Below are 22,026 nucleotides of genomic sequence, written 5' to 3'. Positions count from 1 at the left end.
ACTTTTTCCTTTAAAAATCTGGTTTTTGTATCTTAGCTATTCTTACAGGTGTAAGAAGGAATATCAAAGGAGTTTTGATTTTCCTTTTCTCTGCTGGCTAAGAATGTTGAACATTTCTTTAAATATTTGTCAGCCATTTTGGTTTCCTCTACTGAGGATTCTCTGTTTAGACCTGTACTCCATTTTTAGTTAAATTATTTGTTTTCTTAATATATAGTTTCTTGAGTTATTTATACATTTTACTATTAGCCCTTCTTCTGATATGGAGTTGGAGGAAGCCTTTTCCTATTCTATAGGCTGCATTTTGCCCAACCAACAATGTCCTTTGCCTTATAGAAGCTTCTTAGTTTCGTGAGGTCCTGTCTACTGATTGTTATCTTAATGCATGTGCTATTGGTATTCTGTTCAGGAAGTTGTCTCCTGTGCCAATGTGTTCAAGGCTATTCCCCACTTTCTCTTCTATCAAGTTCAGTGTATCTGGTTTGATGTTGAGGTTTTTAATCCACTTGGACTTGAAGATTTGCCGGGTAATAGATATGGATCTATTTGTATTCTTTTATATGTGGGTAGCCAAGTTAGACCAGCACAATTTTGTTGAAGATGCTTCCTTTTTTCTATTGTGTTTTTCTGGCTCCTTTATTGAAAATAAGGTGTTCACATGTCTGTGGATGTATGTCTGGGTCTTGCTGGAGAGGATTTGGATCAAGGAGGCCATGCTTCCATTGCTGGTGGAAGTGAAACTTCATATAACTACTATGGAAATCAATATGGCAGTTCCTCAGAAAACAATGAATTAATCTACCTTGCTGTGGGATGTTCAAAGGTTTTGTGGCTGTGTTGGTGTCCCAGATCCACCTCTGGAAGCCTTGCCTGGTTGCAGACGATGACCAATTCAGGCTCCAAATCCTCCATTACTAGAAGACCTTTGACTTATAGTCTACCCACTTGCAAGATATACTGGGGCAATGGAGGCACAGAACTTATAGCCAACCAAGGTCTGGTCTAACTTGAGACCCACACCATAACAGGGAGCCCATGCCTGACACTATCTGGATGACCAGGACTGGATGTCAAGGATGGATAGCCCAGAGACCTATAATAGAAAAAAATCAATAAAATGCTTCCTAACAATATGCTTATATACTCAAAGACTGGTGCCTAGTCCAATTGTTATCAAAGAGGTAACCACCAGCAGCTGATGGGAGCATACACAAAGACCTACAGCCAAACACTAGGAAGAGAGCAAGCCCAAATTGAAGATATGTATCAGTTCCCTACCCTTGGAGCTCAGGGAACCCTGTGGAAGACAGGGAGGAAGAAGCCAGAGGGGTGGAGGAACCAGGAGAACACACCAAAGACTTCAACTAAGCAGAGCTCATAAGGGCTCACAGAGACTGAAGCTGCAATCATGGAGCCTGTATGGGTCTATGCTAGGTCCTCTGCATATATGTTATGGTTTTTTGGCTTGATATTTTTGTGGGACTCCTAACAGTGGGAATGGGGCACCTCTGACTCTTTCTTCTGCTCTTGAGATCCTTTTCCTCCCACAAGGTTGCCTTGTTCAGTCTTGATATGAGGGTTTGTGCCTAGTCTTATCAGATCTTGTTAAGCTGTGTTTGGAGGCTATTCTTGGGAGACCTGCTCATTTCTGAAGGGACACAGAAGAGTAATGGATCTGAGGGAAAGGGAAGGTAGAGTGGAGGGGAAGAGTGGAGAGGAGAAAACTGCAGTCAGGATTATCGAATACATATTTGTTTTTGTTTTTGTTTTTTCAAGACAGGGTTCCTCTGTGTAGTTTTGGTGCCTGTCCTGGATCTCACTCTGTAAACTGGGCTGGCCTCAAATGCACAGAGATCCTCCTGGCTCTGCCTCCCAAGTGCTGGGATTAAAGGTGCATGCCACCACTGCCACCAAAAACTATTTTTTTAACTAAATGTTCATCTTCCGTTAATTGTTTCATTTGTTCAAAACATTTATTATACTTTGTCTCAGTGGGGCTTCCATAGGAAACAGATTGAGTCCTCAAACTGGGATATTTTAAGGGGAGATTCATTACCAAATCATGTAGGGAGGACACAACAAGGGATAGTAACTGTGAGTGCAGCAGAGTTGCAGGCACCTGAAACCATAGATGCAAAGGTGCTTTGCCAGATTGGCCCAACCATGTTCCTATACTCTGTCCTACTTTTTCCATTCCCCTTTCATTCAAGGTCCTTAAGTCTACAGCCACACTGCTAACTTTATTTCTGGACTCTGCTAAAGTGGATCCTGTCCTAAATGCTGGTTCAACCACACTTTCTTGACTTTTATAATAGGCATAAATTGAAGATTTCTAAATCTTAATGTTATGACTTGTTTCAGCTATCACTTCCTTCTTTGATTTTTGTATTTTCAGATGAGCAATCAGTAGTAGCTACCTTCAGTACTTTGCTTTGAAATCTCCTCAGTTAAATGTTCAATTGCATTACTCATAAAACCCACTTGTATAATCTCAAGAACACAATTCACTCAATTTCTTTGTCACTTCATAATAAAACTATCCTTCTGTTCATTTCCATCACAATGTTCACTAGAAACACCCTTGATGTCTATGTTTGGTCTCATACTTCAACATTTTTTCAAAGCTCTAACCATTAGCAAATTTCACAGTTACTTTTACATGTTTGGGTGCTTCTGTATCAGCACCTGACATTTTCATACCCAAATCAGTGTCTCAGCTCCTGTTACCATGAGAAAATATTGCCATATCACAACTCTGCAGACTGGAAGTACAAGGAAGAGTACCATCGTGACTGAGTTCTGGTGAGGATTTTCTTCCTGGCTTTCAGTGAGATGGCTATCTGATTACTGATCCCTCTTATATGAGGGAGAAAGAGAAAGAAAATTGGAGGGAGAGGTATTAATCCCATCAGGAGGTCTTGTGGCCTCATTTAAACCAAATTCTTTCACAAAGGCTTCATTTCCAGCTATCAGCATGCAGGGGCTAAGATTTCAACATGCTAATTTCAAAAGGACACAATCCATAGTAAAAGAGGAAGATGGGGTTACCAGAAATCACAAGGAGAGTGTGTGTTAATAACCATTGATCTTAAGTGAGGCACTCACTATAGAAAACAGTAGCCCAGAAGCCTATGAGGGGGAGCCAGTAATCAAAGCCATAAAAACCCTCTTCCTCCTTACTAGCTCTCTCACTGGGGAACAAGGGATACAGTGATGAATGAGATACAGAAATTATCACTATTACTCAGGACAATTCAGTCAAAGGAACCACAATAAATCAATCTGATATGTGTTCTGGAGAAAAACATAGCTATGTAGTAATACAAAGAGCTGATAATGGAGATGAATTGCAATTTTAATACAATGATCAAGGAAGATATTGTTGTAAACATGGTATTGAGTGACGATCTGATGGGGTGAAGGAGCACACCATATAGACAGAGAGATAGCTAAAAGCTGCAGAGTGAAGAGCATGCCTAGTCTGTTTGAGGGACATCCAGGAGGCCACTGAGACTAGAGAAGAATGAAAGACAGGGTATGTATAAGTGATTATACTTGTTAGTGATATACTTACACACAAAAAGTACAAATTTGGTCAAAGCTACTTTGAAGACTTTGTCTCTTAACATTTGAAATGGGTTGTTAAGCAAGGACATAATCTAATTTAAACTTTATTAGTATCTCTCTAGCTCCTCACTTGGGGATACAAAAGAAATAGGATTGGGGCAGAAATACTAACTAGGAGACAGTTTCAGTGAAGGAAAGAAGGTAATAAACTCTTAGTTGAAGACAATGAGAAGTGAAGTTCACTCAGTCAGGAAGAGTACAGAGAATAGTTCTCAACTTGTGGGTAACTACCCCTTTGGAGGTCAAATGACCCTTTCACAGAGGTTGAATATCAGATATCCTGCATATCCAATATTGATTTTATGACCCATAACAATAGCAAAGTTATAGTTATGAAATAGCAATGAAAATAATTTTATGGTTGGTGGTCATCACAACATGTTGAAGGTCACAGTATTAGTAAGGTTGAGAACCACTAATATAGAGGACTTTATTTAGAGGGACATTGCTGTTTGTTTGTTTGTTTGTTTGTTTGTTGATACTACCAGAGATTGAGCCAGTGATGTGCCACTGAGTTACATCCCTCCCCTCAGTTGTGAGTATAAATGTTCTAAAGGTGTTATTGAGCACTGTAATCCCTGGACACACAGCTATCTCATAATATATACTTCATGAGATACATAAGTGTGTGTATGTGTGTGTGTTAAAAGAAATTAAGCCATTTGGCTTAACAATGCCCCACAAGAGCCATAGACTAATGAAAACCTCAATACCAGGTACAAGAAACTTCCTTGAGAATAGTTGGTCAAAGCAGTTCAAGTAACTCCCAAAACAATATAGATTGTCAATGTAGCCCTTGGATGTCTCTTAAAGGTTGAAGGAAGACACCTACTGCTGAGGACAGTGCACATTATGACTAGGACTCAGGTGATTTGAGCTGGATCTAACCCAAAAGCCTCTTTCTTGTAGTCTAACTTCCATGGTTGCAGAAATTACTATGCAAGCTTCCAAGGGAGGGGAGCAATGAAACAGTTCTACCTAGCTGCAACACATATGAACCACAATAATTACCAACATGGTAAAATATGCATAAAAGTGCAGCAAGTGGCAGTCACAACAGGAGGAAAACCATGCAGTACTGGAAACATAGCCAGCTCCACCAGACTTTTCTAAGTAGTCATTAAGATACACATTTTAGGGTTTGGAGCATAATAAGTATGAGGACCTGCATTCAGATCCACAACACACACATAAAGTGGGGCAAATATCTGTAATGCCAGCACTTGGGATGCAAGTAATCTGGTCCTTAGATCTTGCTGGCCTGTTAGCGTAGCCAAATATAGAGATCTTGCCTCAAAATATATGGTATAGCGTAATGAAGGAAGGCATCCAATGTAGACCTCTTACCAACATACACATGTGTACCTGCACACACAAACACACACACACACACACACACACACACACACACACACACAAACACACACACACTACACACAAATATACATACACACAAACATACACAGACACACTACACACAATAATTCACACATGTACTACACACAGAGAGATACTCACAGACACTTAAATCCATATTATTCTCAATCCTTTAGAACATAGTAGAAGGCAGAAGGAGCTATTGACAGTACTGGATTCCCACTGAAAGAAGCTGAACATTAGATTCATTCACTATTCCATGCCCTCTTTAGATTTCTCTGAGCTCTAGTAGGTGAAAGGGTGAAAGCCCACCATGACAGTCTCTTAGCATTAGAGGGTGTTATGAATTATGTATGTGGGGGACCCCACGGGTATCCTGTGTGTGAAGGGAAACATTCTAGCATGCTGGGCAGATGCAGCAGCAGGCAAGCAGGTGACCCATGCCATACAGGCATGGTGGCGAGGCAGTAGGTGGACATTCACAACCCAGATGCTGCATCCATATGGAAATGATTTATTATAATAGAGAGACAAAGAGAAGACAGGAAAGAAGGAGAGAAGAGAGAGAAAGGGAGAGGAAGAGAGGGAGCATGGAAAGGTGCACACCTCATAGAAAGAGAGAGAGAGAGAGAGAATGGAAAAGAGAGAGGGAGGGGAGGGATTTTTTTCCTTTACATCAGGACACAGGGTGGCCCCAAGGGACAGGGTTTCAAGGGGAAGGTCAGAATATTAACATTCCTTCATTTTTATTATTATAAAAAGAGGTGAGTTAGGGAAGCAAGTGGGGGAACGTTTAGTTCTTAAGAGTCCTTAAATGGATTTTTAACCCTTTTTCCATGATATAAATCCATTCCAGCTGTCTTACAGATACCTACAGTCTACTAGGAAGTTTTGCTACTGCATCAAGAAATCTGGTCTGATGAAAACTAACAATCTCCAGCCCATTTCTGACTCCACCTATTTTTTGAGCATATTTTGCAGATTCATTTCCCACCTGACCTCCAGAGAAATAAGAGATTTCTATTGCCATGGCTTCTGTACTCCTGTGACTCCCAGTTCCCCCTCCCCACTTCGCCCCTTGTCAGCTTGAAACTTGGGAATTCAGTGCCTTGTTTTCCCCACTTGCTTAGCTAAATTACTTTTCATAATAATAAAAACAGAGGAATGTTAATATTCTGACTGACCCCTAGAAATCCTGTCCCTTGGAGCCACTCTTCATCCAGACATAAAGGAAAAACCCCTCCCCTTCCTCTCTCTTGCATTCTCTCTCTCTCTCCACTCCCATGAGGTGTGCACCCTTTGATCCCTCTCTTTCTCTTCTCTCTCTCTTTCCTATCTTCTTTTCATTTCTCTATTATAATAAACCATTTGTGTGCACATACAGTGTCTGTGTTGTGAATGTCCACCCACCTCCCTGCCACCGAGCAGGCATGGCATTAGTCACCCACCAGCCCACTGCTGCATCTGCCCAGCATGCCAACATGTTTCCTTTTGGGGTCCCCGTGCATAATTCATAACAGAAGGGGCGTTTGACTCAATGCTAACCTATTAAATACAGTGAGAAATATGCTCTTGTTTCTTGTCTTTATTACTATATAAAGCCAAAGGAAAAGGAACCTATTTCCTCTGATGGCACCAGGAAGTTTCACTATCAGCACTAATTTGGCATATTATTTCTTACCATTTCAGGGGAAAAAAATAACTTCATTTCAATTTTGTTTCTTATTCTTAAAACACAAGTATTTTAAAAGCTGCTAAATGCAAGCTTGCCTTTAGCTTTGCTTTCAGCCCTAATCTGAACATCACCTGTATGGATGTAAACTGGTATCTGGTCATGGGTCATAGGTGATAGAGTCCTTAAATCTCTGCAGAGGTGAATATTCCACACTTGAGTTTTCTTATCAAAATGTACCTTCTACTAAGTCTTTCTTTAATTCAAAGCAAATAATCCACCTGAAAGTTAGATTCATTCTTTCAATTTACCTTTCTTCATTTGAGTAGCCTTTATTGGTCCCAGCTTAGTGTGTTACACACAGATAATGCTTAATAAGTGACTGCTGGGTTTAATACAGTTAGAAAGACTACAATAGAATATTGCCCACCTCGTCTCCCCTTTTCTTACACTTCCCTCATCTTCAGCAATTTGCTCCAGTGCTGTCAGACACTCACATACTTACAGCCATATTATACATTTGAGATTCTTCTCCTGGAACATTTTCTTTCCTTTTCTCAAGTAAATGCACCTTAATCATAGAATGTTGGCAGTAGAGAAACATGCGGTTTGGCATGCTTGCAGCCAGCACTTTAGCTGTTCTCTGTGATGAACTTGCAATTACACCGAAAGAGTGCTGCCTCCCCTTCTGATTGACATGCTATAATGACGCCCTCATTTTTTCCACAGTCTCGGGATAATGACACAAAACCATCAATGATTATTTTCTAGAGGGGTTTTTTATTCTTCAGAGAAAAGTGATCTATAGAAGTTATAGGAACAAAACCTTAAACAGGAAAAAATACAGTTTCAGAGGCTATACAAATCAATATTTTATTCGTACCCCTTATGTCATTTTTTTCTGATGAAATATGAAGTTGATGGCTATAAAAATGATGCTTCTGGTGATGAGAAGTCACAAGAAATATGTGAAATCAACATGTCATATTAAGTGACAAAATGTGTACTGGATATGAATGGATAGATGGATGACCCAGTGAGTTCAATCAACACATGGGTAGCACAGTTTGATAAAACTGAGAAAGTCTGCTTTTTTCCAGTAGGCAAACAGCAAATCTTCACTAGAGAGCACTGAGAGTAAATGTCTTCAGAAGCCCGTGTGTGAAAGGCATAGTCTCTAACTTGGAGCTTCAGAGAAATATGGGAACTTTAAGAGGTGAGGCCTGGTGGGAAGTGCTCCACTCACTGTGTGAGACCCTCACTCTATTCTCTAAGATGAAGAGGGAGACTTAGACAAAGATATCTTAATATAGATAGACCCAGGCCAGTTTCAAGCTCCCAGAAATGATGGTGCCAGCCCCAGGAACTTAAAAGTACAGCATTCTGGTAGCAACTAATTAACAAAAGAGTGCCCCAAATGCTGGACAAAAGCCAGGCCATTTGGCAGTGGTTGATTAACCATGGGATGTCTCAACGCCAGAGATGGCACTTCTCAACTCCAGAGATGGGCTGTAAAAGTCCTAACAGAACAAACAGACAAACTAAAATAAGATAACACGGAAGCCTGGGAAGATTTAGCCAATTAGAATTGGACCCATACTAACTCTCCCACAACCTGGAGGGAGTCATGATTTATGCCTTTAAAAAACCAGCCTACAAAGAAAGAACAACTCCTCCCTGCCTCACTGTGTTACAAGTGAGTGCTTGAGATGAGACAAGTTTCCTGTCATGACTTGAAATGGAAATAAACCTTACTTTTGCATACTGGACATCCTTGGTCTTTGGTGGTATAACATACTGGAAGCAAGCCCTTGAAGGTCCCCTCCTGACCTTGAACGGTTGCTAACTGGGCCTAGCATTGGCACCTTCCAGCAGCTTTTGTTTCATTACAAAGGGGCCTACGTGGTCTCAAGACAAAGCATTTTTCTGAGGGACTAATGTCAGCAATACTGTGAAATAGAAAATCCCAGACTCATATCAGCAATTAACTGAAAGCCCCCTGCACCCCAGAAGAGTGTGAAGATTCACTGAGGCTGGGAAAGAGATCTGGAACATCTCACCAGAAAGGAAGAGCTCTCTGGCTCCAAGCCCCAATGAGGAAGGAGGTGTTCAGTGTAACCAACTCCTCAGCCTGGGAGCTTCTTGGAAAACTGACTTCTACCTCAATAGTCTTTGTATTCTGAAGAGTCTAGAATGGTCAAGAACAGCCTTGCATTGTTCTTCCTCTCGCCTCAGGAAAAAGTAAGCAGAAAAACTGCAGTGCTCAGCTCCCCGGGGATGAATCCGTTCCCCAAACTCCTTGCAACTGTGTTAAACCCTTGTCTTGAAATCCCCAAGGCCTGGTGCCCTAATAAGCCCAGTGCAGCCAGCTCGAGGAGCACGGAGGAGGCAGCTCAGACTAGCAGGTGCTGTCTCTCAGCACAGAGCAGACAGATAAAACCAGAGCTACCTGCTGCTCCATGCAGAGGCCACAGAATCCCTGTCTGGGCTGATGGGCTATGGTATCAAAACCACATTCAAAAATTACAAATTAAAAACAAGCAAATGCATGAGACAACTAAAATATCTGTACAACAAAGGTAATAATCAACAGAATACCAAGATTCATAGCCTAAGGGGTGGGAGAAATGTCCCTGTGCCACAAACCTCCTCATCAGAATCTCATATCCCAGAAGTAAAACAACTAATAATTCAATTAAGAAACTGAAGTGGATGCAGAGATCCTCAGCCAGGCCCCAGATGGAGCTCCAGGTGTCCAACTGTCAAGAAAGAGGAGGGTCTGCAAGAGTGTGAATTGTTGAATCCAAGACTGCAAAAAGCACAGGGACAAATAGCCAAATGAATGGAAGCACATGAATTATGAACCAAAGGCTGTGGAGCCCCCAGCTGGATCAGGCCCTCTGTATAAGTGAGACAATTGAATAGCTTGATCTGTTTGGGAGGCATCCAGGCTGTGGGACCAGGATCTGTCCTTAGTGCATGAGCTGGCTGTTTGAAACCTTGGGCTTACACAGGGACACTTTGCTCAGCCTGGAAGGAGGTGACAAGACCTGCCTGTACTGAATCCACCAGGTTTAAATGAATCCCCAGGGGTGTCTTGGCCCTGGATGAGATAGGAATGGAGGGGAGGGGCTGGGGGGAAAGTGGGGGGGGGGGCAGGAGTGTGGAGGACAGGGGAACCCATGGCTGATGTATAAAATTTAAAACACATAATAATAAAGAAAAAAAAGAAGTAAAAAAAGAAAGAAAGAAAGAAAGAAAGAAAGAAAGAAAGAAAGAAAGAAAGAAACTGAGCTAAGGGGGATAAAGACATGGGTCAGTGATTAAGAGAACTTCTTATTTTCCAGAGAACCAAAGTTTTGTTACCAGCATCCATGTCAAGGAGCTCACACCCACCTATAACTACAATAGCTGGGGATCTGATATCCTCCATGGACACTGGAACCTGGCATCCATTCACACAAAAATGTGCTGAGATGTGAATAAAGATAAATATTAAAGAAAAAAATCAACCTAAGGACTGAAATACATAATTGTCCAAAGATACATGGAGTAGTCTACGGAAATTTCCTAACATCATTAAAACTCAGGGAATGCAAATCAAAATCACAGTGAGACACCATTTCACACCTTTTAGGGTGGCAAGTTCCTGAAACACAGAAGATAACTAACTATTGGAAACAAAGAACAGTGATTGAAAGATTTGCATACTGTTGGCAGGTATGAAAAGTTGTGTACTTCATATGAAAAACAGTATGATGTTTCTTCAAAAAACTCAAAACAAAATGAAAATATAATCCAGCAGTCCCATTTCTTGATGTCTCTCCAAAAGAAACAAATTCAGACTAACAAGAGATGTTAACATGTATAGTCTTTGAACTACGCATAATAGTCAAGATGTGGGGAAAAAATTAAGTATCTATTGTCATATAACAGATAAAGAAATATGTATACACTTAGAGTCTCATTTTAAAATAAATTTTATAGTATGCAACAAACTGAATAACACTTGATGGTACACTAATAAGGCAGTCACAATGTAACAGTACTATACAACTCCTTTTATATGACGTGTGCACAAAAGTTGTGGTGTTTGCAGAGGATTAGGAGAGGAAAATAACGAGCTAAAAATCAAAGGGCATATAGCTTCAATCAAGGAAGGTGAATAAGATCTACAGATATGCTATATATACACCATGGCACATATACTCAAGAAAGTCATACTGCATACTTAAAAACTCTCTTGGCAAGAGATCTCATGTTAATTGTGCTTACCACAACAAAATTTAAAGAATAATATATATGCATATTTTTAGGAACAGAACGTTCTTTGGAAAAAAAAAACAAAACAAAACCAGAAAGAGACAAAAGTGGAGGTCCATGCCTGTAATCTCATAATCTCAACACTTGAGAGGCCATGACTTGAAGATCAGATTTCAAGACCAGCCTGGGTTATACACTGAACTCCAGAACATCCTGCATTACCCAGCAAGACACCACCTCAAAATAAATATATAAATTAGTTAATGAAATAAAAAGATTTCTGGGGGTGGACTAGAAGCTGCTCACTTGTATGTGGTATGTGACTCAGGCAGGGAGAAGAGTCAGTTTAAGAGCAGATCCTATACCTTTGGAGAAAGGCATGTGATGTACTGACACTGAATAAGGCTCCAGTCACATGGCTCCCTGACAGGAGAGGGAGACAAGAACCTCATTTAATAGATGCACAACAGCTGGAGAGAAAGCTCTATGGCTGCTCTTCTGAAAGACCCAGGTTCCATCCCAACAGCCACATGGCAGCTCATGTGTATCTGTAACTCCAGTCCTAAATCTGTTGCCCTCTTCTGTCCTCTGGACACTGTATATACATTTTGTACAGATATACAAGCAAGCAAAGCTTCCATCTACATAAAATTAGTTAACTAAGTAATTAAAATATGAATATAACAGATAGACAAGAGACCTAGAATCATAGAATAATCCTAAGCAACAATTCTATTTGGAAAAAACAGTTCCAAATAGAATCATTGACGCCCTCTGAAACATCATGAGTTGACCTCCACTGTCCACCTTTCTCTCTATATTCAAGTCATCCAAACTCTCACCAGAATGGCCCAATAAAGTCATCTTACAGTATCCCAGACACTTTTTTTCTGCAGTTTCAAATACTTCTTCACTCATCTTTGCAAACCAGGCCCAAAGGCCCAAACCAAGGTCAAGCTTATCACAGCAGTGAAGCCCTCAGTGCTGATGCTGCTTCTTATTACTTTGATCAATACCCATCAAGAAAGAATTTAAGGGAGTTACGGTTTAATCCAGCTTGTAGCATGAGGGGATTTAGTCCATCTTGATGGAGAAGGCAGGTCAGAAGGAATATGAGAGAATTCATCACATTGTATCCATTACTAGGAAGCAAAGAATAGACAAGAAGTGGGCTATTGGTGAAATTATTAAGGCAACTCCACATAGTTAAAAGGGAGGTTTATTTTGTGAAGGGATAGGTAACAGGGTCTGGGAAAGGTGTAGCGCAGTCCAGTGGTGTTCTCTGGAGAACTCTGCGTGGTCTACCTCCAGCATCAAGGGTCCAGGAACCAAGAGAGCTCCCTCATCTGGATCTTGGGTCTTCAGGGGTCCTTGTTGGGAACCAAAAATTGGATGGCTGCTCCTTGATCTTTCTTGCTTGGATGATCTGGCATAACTGCACCCATTGACTTGCAAAACAATCATTCCTGAAAAAACCACAAAATGTACTTTTAGATTAACTTCCTGGAATATGTTTGATTGATCAGTTGTTCAAGCATTGGACCAAAGAGACCTCACCCTAACCCTTTTCTAATTGATTGATCAGTTGCTCAAGCATTGGACCAAAGAGACCTCATCCTAACCCTTTTCTAATTGATTGATCAGTTGCTCAAGCACTGGACCAAAGAGACCTCATCCTGACCCTTTTCTAACAATTTTTTCATCTCCCTCCCTTCCCCTCATATCCACCAGTATATAAGCTTGCTTCCCTTTGCAATAAATGAGACCTTGACACGACTCAGACTGACTCTGTCTTTCTTTATGCGCTTGGTCTCCTTCCTCTCTCGCCCCCATTTGTCTTTCAGGAGGTGCCTCCTCTGGTCCAACCTAATAACCTGGCCTGCAGGACGGGTCAAGTGGTGCCTCAACATGGGGCCCGAGGCACAGTGACCTACCAGACGATGGATAACCACAGAGCTCCGGACCACGCAAGGTAGAGATGCCCGGACCACATGACGCCCGGACCGCATCACTTGTGCAATGCGGGAAGTCTTGAGGTGAGTACAATCGTCCCATAACCATGGGCAAAGGTTTATCAAAAGAGGTTCTTTTTATTAAATAAATGAAAGGCAATCTTAGGGAGAGAGGAATAAGAGTTAAAAAAAAGGATCTGATAAAATTCTTGTGTTTTGTGGAGGAGAAGTGCCCTTGGCTGGTAGTTAATGGCCCAGGGATTCACCCACTAACTTGGAATAAGGCTGGAAAAGACATCAACAAATTACTTAAACAGGGAGAAAATGTTCCTGATGCTTTCTTTAGTTTTTATGGTGTAATCAGAGATATTTTAAAAGAGGCAGAGGGAGACGGGCGTGTTTCACATTTAATAGCCCTTGCGGAGGATTTTCTCTCAGACTCCTCCTGCCCGACGCCCTATAATGAGTCCGCAGCTGAGGTGGCTGCTCTGCCAATGAACAAAAGTAAAGCGGAGATGGCTGCTTTACCCCTGGCAGAGACTCAAAAGGCTGCTCCACCAAAGAAGGAAAGTAAACCGGGGGAGGCTGCTTTGCCTCTGACTGAGACTAATGGGGACATTGAGATCACCTGCAGCCCTGCGGCTGCCCCGGCCTTACGCGCCCCCTCTCTTATTGATGAGCCTATCCCTGCCGCTGAATTAAATCCCTCCTTTGTTAAAGCCTCCCACTCCAGTCAAATCCTATAAAAAAATTTATCCTGTCATTCATAAGAATGCAGCAGGCAATGACTGGCTTGACCCTTCTTCACAAATCAGCCTGGAAGAAGTGGCAGCATGTTACGAAAAGGGGGAGATATGACCTACCTCCCCTTTCTCAGTCCCAAGCCTTTTTTTGCCAGCCGCCAAATAGGTGAGAGGAGCCTTCACTGGCACTCTCCGCCTCCCTATGTCACTCCTTCTCCCAAGGCCACGAGCGCTCCCATTCATAGGGAGACAATGACAGGACAAATGGGCCCCTCTATACCTGGAATGCAGGGTCTCTTAGAGACCAAGGAATCCCTTCTAAACCAGATCACCAATTTAAAGGATGTCCTCTCTATGAAAAGAGAATTGAGAGATCTTACCCAACAGATACAGGAATTACAGACCAGCCTTATAGGAGAAGCTAACATCACCCTTCCCACCACCTTTGGTAATTCCCCTCACACACACACCCCCCCCCCCACGCAGGAGTGGGGCGGGGGACCAAGAGGGCTGGCGCCCGCCAGAGACACAGATCAAACCAAAAGTAGGCAAGACCAAAAGGGCACTCTCTGCAGTGTCCCTCTCTTTCCCAGTAATGACCGGCTCTGGCGCTCAATCCCAGGAACAGGCAGACACCACTCAGGGTGCTGACAGAGATACTGAGGTTGTGGAACAGGGATCTTCGGCCTCGGAGGGAGAGGAGGAGGACCCAGTGGAGAATCATGACACTAACCAAGTTATATATAAAAAACTAAAAATAAAACATATAAAGGATTTACACTCAGCAGTCAAAAACTATGGCATTAATGCGCCCTTCACAATTTCAATTCTTAAAGGGCTGGGGGCAGGGGGGGTAATCTGTTGCCTCATGAATGGAATAAGGTGGTACAGTCAGTGTTAACACAGAGTCAATTTTTGACCTGGAAGGCTGAATTTATAGACAGGGCTGAAACACAGGCCGTCATAAATAAGAAAAGTCCCCAGATGGCTTCATTGTCTTCTGATAAGATTATGGGGAGGGGCAAATATGCCACAGAGGAAAAACAACAGAAACTCCCAGCAGGGCTTCTGGCACAGACAGCCCACACGGCGATGGTGGCCTGGCGGGCCGTGCCTGCAACAGGGACAGCCACCACCTCCCTGTCTAAAATAGTCCAAGGCAACAGCGAACCCTACACCCAGTTTGTTGCCAGGCTGCTAGAAGCGGCTGAAAGAATCCTGGGAGAAGATGGTTTAGAAAATATTGTGGTCAAGCAATTAGCCATAGAGAATGGCAATGCAGCCTGCAGGGCATCCTTGAGGGGCAAAACCAAGGCTATGGACCTCAATGGCATGATTAAGCTATGTAGCAATGTAGACTCATTTGATCATAAAATTTCCAAGTCCATCAGTATGGCAATAGGTGCCATGCTCCAGGCGCCTGCTAGAGGGCCTAACAATGGAACCAAAAACTGTTTCAAATGCGGGCACCCAGGACATTTTGCCAGGGAATGCCCTGGCGCCCAGGGTGAGAGATCCCCCCCCTTTAATGATAATCTGAGAAACCCACCCCCCAGGGCTCTGCCCTAGATGCAAAAGGGGATGGCATTGGGCCAGAGACTGTCGCTCCAAGACTGATGTTAACGGCCAGCCATTATCTGCGGTCTCGGGAAACGGGCTGAGGGCCCCATATCGGGGCCCCACCCATTCATCACAGCCCCGTATAACTCCCAACAACCCCTTCAACAACAATCAAGAACAGGGAACCCCACTGCCCCAGACAGCCTTGGCCCAACTTGCTCAAGCCTATCCCGAGCCACACCAGGAAGCACAGGACTGGACCTCTGTTCCTCCACCACTCGGATTGTAACCCTGGAAAAGGGCACGGTGATTATAGAGACCGGGATCCTTGCCACCACCACCACCCCCCACCACCACCCCCCACCACCACCCCCTACTCCCCCACCCCACCACCCCTGCCTGGGATGTTCTTTCTTATTATAGGCCGAGCTTCCAGCTTGCTGCAAGGACTCTCTATCATTCTTTCCATAGTCAATTCTGATTATCAGGGAGAGATAAAATTCCTGGCCCTAGCCTCTCAGGGTCCTATCACCATCCCCGTGGGCCAACATATCGCTCAGGCTCTCCTTCTCCAGATGGTTGGACAATTTCCCCATAAGGGTCCAACTTGTGGCCTTTCAGAACCAGAATCATCAGACATATTCTGGGTCCAACAATTAACAGAGAGCCGGCCTATAATTAAACTTTTTCTTGAGGGAAAACAATTTCTGGGCCTTTTGGACACAGGCGCTGATGCCACTGTCATAGCCAAAAAATATTGGCCTGACTCATGGCCACTGGAGCCCACTGCCACACATTTAAAGGGGATAGGCCAAATCCAAAATACACTACAAAGCTCTAGATTCCTAAAATTGGAGGATCCCGAAGGAAATACTGGAATAGTAAGGCCCTTTGTGGTTGAAGGGTTGCCAATAAACCTGTGGGGAAGAGATATAATGACACAGATGGGGGTCATCATGATGAGTCCCAATGATAAAGTGACCTAAATAATGCTAAAGACAGGCTTTCTGCCTGGCAAAGGGTTAGGAAAGTTTGAACAGGGGCGAACTCAGCCCATCATGCCCATCCCCAAGCTGGACAAAAGGGGACTAGGGACAGACCTTTTTTCCTAAGGACCACTGCTCCTCCTGCACACCAAGCCGATAAAATAACTTGGAAGTTGGACGACCCAGTTTGGATAGACCAGTGGTCCATGCCTCAGGAAAAGGTTCAAGCTGCCCTCCAGTTGGTGCAGGAACAATTAGAGCAAGGGCATCTTGAGCCTTCCACATCTCCATGGAACACTCCCATCTCTGTAATAAAGAAAAAAACTGGAAAATGGAGGTTATTACAGGATCTTAGGAAAGTAAATAAGACTATGGTCCTCACAGGGGTGTTACAGCCTGGGTTGCCATCTCCTGTGGCCATCTCTAAAAAATATTTTAAAATTGTTATAGATATTAAAGATTGCTTTTTCTCTATCCCCCTGCATCCTCTGGATTGCAAACAATTTGCCTTCTCTATACCTGTTGTGAAATCATGTTGGACCCAACCCCCAATATCAATGGAAAGTATTGCCCCAAGGTATGGCCAATTCACCCACATTGTGTCAAAAATATGTAGCTCAATCTATTGACCCAGTGAGGGTCCCAGTACTCCAGATGCCTATATTATACACTGTATGGAAGATCTATTAATAGCAGGGGAGTCTGAAAAAAGGACACAATATGTGGCCCCGAAGGGTAATCTTTATACTTCAAAGCTGAGGATTTTGTATAGCCCCAGAAAAGATACAAACCCAATACCCCTTTCTTGTTTTTAGGATTTGAGTTACATCCAAAACTTCCTTATACCCAGAAAATTCAGATCAAGAGAGGCAAGCTCCATTGTCTTAATGACTTCCAGAAATTTCTGGGGGATATCAATTGGCTACAACCTTATTTAAAAATGACCAAGGGGGAGGTACATCCCCTCGAAGATATTCTCAAAGGGGATTCCGATCCTCAGTCCCCCAGATATCTTACTGTAGATGCAGAAAAGGCAGTACAAAAAATTGAGTCAGCCATCACCCAACAATACACAGGATATTTTGAGCTGGCCTCACATTTATATCTGATTGTTTTTTTTCTACAGAATTTGCCCCCATGGGACTGCTTTGGCAAGAACCTGTGCCCTTACTTTGGGTACACCTTCCTGTTGCACAAAGAAAAATCCTTCCCACCTACCCCTCTTTGGTTTGTCAATTGATCGTGCTGGGGATAAAAACTTCCACACGATACTTTGGGTGAGACCCTGATGTTATTATTATGCCATATGATAAGGAACAGCTTGAATGGCTATGCACCTGTAGTCCTGATTGGGCCATCCTTGTTTGTACCTATATATGGAAATTTGATACACAGATGCCCAGTAATAAACTCCTACAATTCTTTTCCCTTACTTCTTTTGTTTTTCTCAAAAATACCCAAATGGAGCCCATCCCAGATTCCCCTGTGCTTTTCATAGATGGGTCAAAAAATGGTAGGGCTGCCTATGTCTTCAATGGCCAAAAGAATGTTCTGACAACTCCTTTCAAGTCAGCTCAGTTGGTGGAGTTATATGCTGCACTTGTTGTCTTTAAAAATTTTTTAAATTGTTCCTTTAATTTATATTCAGACAGTCGATATGTGGTAGGGGCTTTACAGACTCTAGAAATGGTCCCAGTAATTCAACCTATTACTTCTACCTTCCAAATGTTTTCTGAATTGCAAAAGTTAATCCGACAGAGGTCATTACCCTTTTATGTTGGTCATATCCGTGCCCACACAGGCCTGCCTGGACCCTTGGCTCAGGGAAATGAGCTTGCTGATTCTGCTACACGTTCTATCTTAATTTCTCATCTGGAACATGACCAGATAGCAGTCACTTGTGAGGCTCACCACCTTCATCATCTCAATGCTCAAAGTTTGAGACAAAGGTTCTCAATTACCAGGGAGCAGGTTAGGGAAATTGTAAAAAGCTGTAAAAATTGCCTGATGCTCCTACCTGAACCCCATTATGGAGTAAACCCCAGAGGGCTTATACCTGGACAAATATGGCAGATTGATGTCACCCATGTTCCCTCTTTTGGTAAATTAAAGTTCATACATGTTACTGTAGATACCTTCTCTGGATTTATTTGTGCCTCCGCTCACAGTGGAGAAGCCACCAGAGATGTTATCAATCATATGTTACATGTCTTCACAGTGCTGGGTCAGCCAAAATGTGTAAAAACTGATAATGGCCCGGGATATATTAGCAATAAATTTAAACAGTTTTGTTTACAATTAGGAATTAAACACATCACTGGGAATACCCTATAACCCTCAAGGCCAGGGTATCATGGAGAGAGCTCACCAAACTTTAAAAAATACTCTTAGCAAACTCAGCTCACAAGAGACACTGTTTCCCTTTAAGGGGAACCAAAAGGCTCTGCTTTCTCACCCCCTTTTTGTGTTAAATTTTTTGACATTGAATATTTTTGGAAAATCTGCGGCTGAATGGCACTGGCACCCAGAGACCAAACAAGGGTATGCTCAGGCTCTTTGGAAAGACCCAATCACAGGAAAGTGGGGCGGCCCTGATCTGATTATTATTTGGGGAAAATGGTCTGCATGTATCTATGATTCCAAGGAGAATGGGGCTCGGTGGCTACCTGAGAGACTGGTCAAGCCATATACTGTCCCGAAAACCCAATCTAAAATTGATGGCCAAGATTAATGATCATCACTGTTTATGATGTCCAGGCCTTAACCCTGAGACAAAGATTTTTCTCCCTCTCTCTTCAGGTGTGGTTGAAGCCTCCTACAGAATGAGGAATTCTGCCTTTACCTACATTATCATGTGGCTCACGCTGATGCCTGCCGTTGACAACAACTCCACCCCTCCCCTTGGCTTACTACCCTGATCCCCACACTCCTGGCCCCCTTGATCATTTTCCTTCTCCTCCTCACCTTTAGTCCTTGGGCTTTTCAACGGTTAATGCAATTCATAAAAATCCAGATCGATTCGGGCCTCTTATCAAAAAACCATCTCAGTAGGACTATCATTCATTAGAGACCTCCAGATGCAAACTGATCCAAAACAGGCTGAAAGGCTACAGGTTTTAAGCCACCCCTACAAACCTAAAAACCCCTTACAACTAAAGGCTAGAGGGTACTCAATGACGGGATTAGTATGGGGCCTGTGCTGGGGGCACAATGTACAGAGGTCGTCGAGACCGGCTCAACATGGCACGTTGCCAAACACGGGACGCACCCCATATAGCCTAAGACAGGGGCCCTCTCGAGTCATGACCAAAGCCTGCTTTGGCCATTTTAAAGAAAAAGGGGGAATTGTTAAAAGGGAGATCGTTCTATACCTCCAACCGGCCCTGGATAGGGTCTGGGGTCACCCCAAAAATCCCGGACGACCCCCAAATTGATTAGACCCCAGGAGACTCAGTTGTACTTACCTTCTTCGGGGGGGTGCCCCAAGACAACCGCCAGACTCCAGCTCTAGTTGATTGCAAGCAGCAAGAGGGTTTATATTCAGGCGTTTGTACAAATGGGCCTATTCTCCCCTCCTCAGAGTAAGAGAGCCCGAACTGCAAGTCACGTACAATTTTTATAGGCCAAAATCATAAGCGTTTAACATAAAATTGCGGGCTCTAACAGGAGGTTACTTTAAAGGTTACCTTAGGTTCAGTTGAGGTTTTCTTTTGAGAACTTCTGGGGGGGGGTTACACAATCAGGTGGTGGCAAAGGTTACAGTTGTTTTTTTTTCCCAAAACACAGTAATTATCTTAACTACAGTTGGCACATATCTTAACAGAAATCTTAACTGTGGTTGAACAATGGTTTAGCAATTCTGTTTTACTACAGGTTTTAGTTCCTCATTCCCAAGGTGGGGGAAGACCTGAGGCTCAGGGTCTCTCACTATGAGTCCTTCCCTTCACTCATGAATAACTATATTCAGAGAAAGGAAATGTTTGGTCTACGCACATTAAACCGTCTACTTCCTCTCCTATGGTGGGAATTCCCCTACACTTTGTCTTTGGAAAACCCTAAGGGACCTCCTCAGTCACAGCGCAGGAGCCTAGAATAGCACCCCCAAATCCCTCCAAAGTCCCTGAATAATAGCAAGGTATAAATTATAAAGACTACTAGAGGCTGGTTCCCAAAAGGTTAAAATTAAAGTTTTTAAGAAGTGGTGATGAAGGGACTAAGCTTAGGTTTTTTAAAATTTTCATCCTGCGTGCTTAGATCACTCTAGATATCTCAAAATGGCAAATCTTGTAATAAACACCGTGAAAAGTTGTGTGTATCCGCCACTGTAGCTCGCTGGGTGTGTCTCATATATCAGTTCTCGTAGCAGGTAGTTAAGGACTGAGTTAAGGACCTGAGCATGCCTCTTGGGGAATGCACCACTAGGGTACAAAATGGAAGATATAAATCAACAAATGTAATGGAGTGTGAAGAATATTTAGGAAAGTGGTGTACAGAGCCTATAGCTTCTTCCTATCCTTATCTCCTAAGGCAGGCATATCGTGCTTTTTTAGCAGCAAGGAATGAAGAATGGAACCAGATAGTGGATTTTATCCTTGCCCTGCTCAGTTCCCTTCCTTCTAACATTGGAGCTCCTGGGCAACAGAGGCCATGTGTTTACTCTGGTCACATCTACATATTGCTCAGGTTTCCCAGTTTACATGTATTACTGACTCACTTACCAGCCACCTCAGAAATCCTCTACAATGTATCCTTTGACACACACAAGGTAACAGAATTTTCCCGAGTACCTGCCCTGAGAAAATCCCTCCCAGAGTACTAGGGAATGCTACATAAGGCATGGGGTATCTGAGGGAAATGAATCTACATACACCACACTCTTTTTCCATTTACTATTTCCTTTATGACAAAACTCCTATCTATACAGCTTCATGCTGAGTCTCAGTTCCTCTTTGTACTTACTTTTCCTGTCCCCTCATAGCCCTGGTAATAACTAGCCCTTATGCTTTTGGTCTCATCTTTGTCCTCTTTTCCTTCATCCTCTATCTATCTTCCTGGCTTCTTACTCCTGGTCCTAATAAACTCTCCAAGAGATCTGACTTACCCTCTACAGAATCTGTCTCTCTCTGCCATGAGGTTCTGTGTCTGCCTCTAGAATTCCACTCCTGCCCTTACTGCACCTGGTTATGGGAAAGCCCTATTGTCCTCAGTCAATCTCTCTGCCATGCCCCCTAGGCCTGAAGGAAGGGGATGGTCTGAGCTTCATTTGCACAAGAAAAAAGCTATGCATCTAGGAGCCAGGTTGCCTCTGAGAGGATGTTTTACCTTAGTTCAGGGGCTTTCAGTTGCCTAGTAGGTAGTCTGGTAACTATTCTGTTCCTTCAATACTTTGTTTGGAGTTGGCCTATCTTTGGACGTAGCTAAAAGGGGATATTTGCAAAAGGCAGATACTGAATTTAAATGTTAAAAAGGGAACAGGGAGCTCAGAGTCAGAAACCCTGCCTACCTGAACTTATCCAATTACTGGCCCAAGCAGAATGTTCATACACACACATTCTATGGGAATTATGAGCACAAGAAATTCATAGCAAGGTGCAGCTGAATATTAAAGCTGTGTAACACAAATATTCTGTGATAAATAGCTACCCATTTGATGGATCCTTGGTCAAAGTACAGCTTATTTTATATACACTGGACTCCCTAAATCATTTTCTTGTGTCTCACCACAATAAGGCCTCTGAAATTGCTTCACATAGAGACTGTTAGTGGGACTATTGCCATCTGGGCTTTTATTTCAGTTAATCACATCAGCTTTGCTTTCTGTAACATTATAAAACAAGAAGAAACAA

This window comes from Onychomys torridus, chromosome 18 (genome assembly GCF_903995425.1).
Source record: "Onychomys torridus chromosome 18, mOncTor1.1, whole genome shotgun sequence".
Classification (NCBI taxonomy): Eukaryota; Metazoa; Chordata; class Mammalia; order Rodentia; family Cricetidae; genus Onychomys; species Onychomys torridus.
This window is presented reverse-complemented; position numbering follows the sequence as displayed.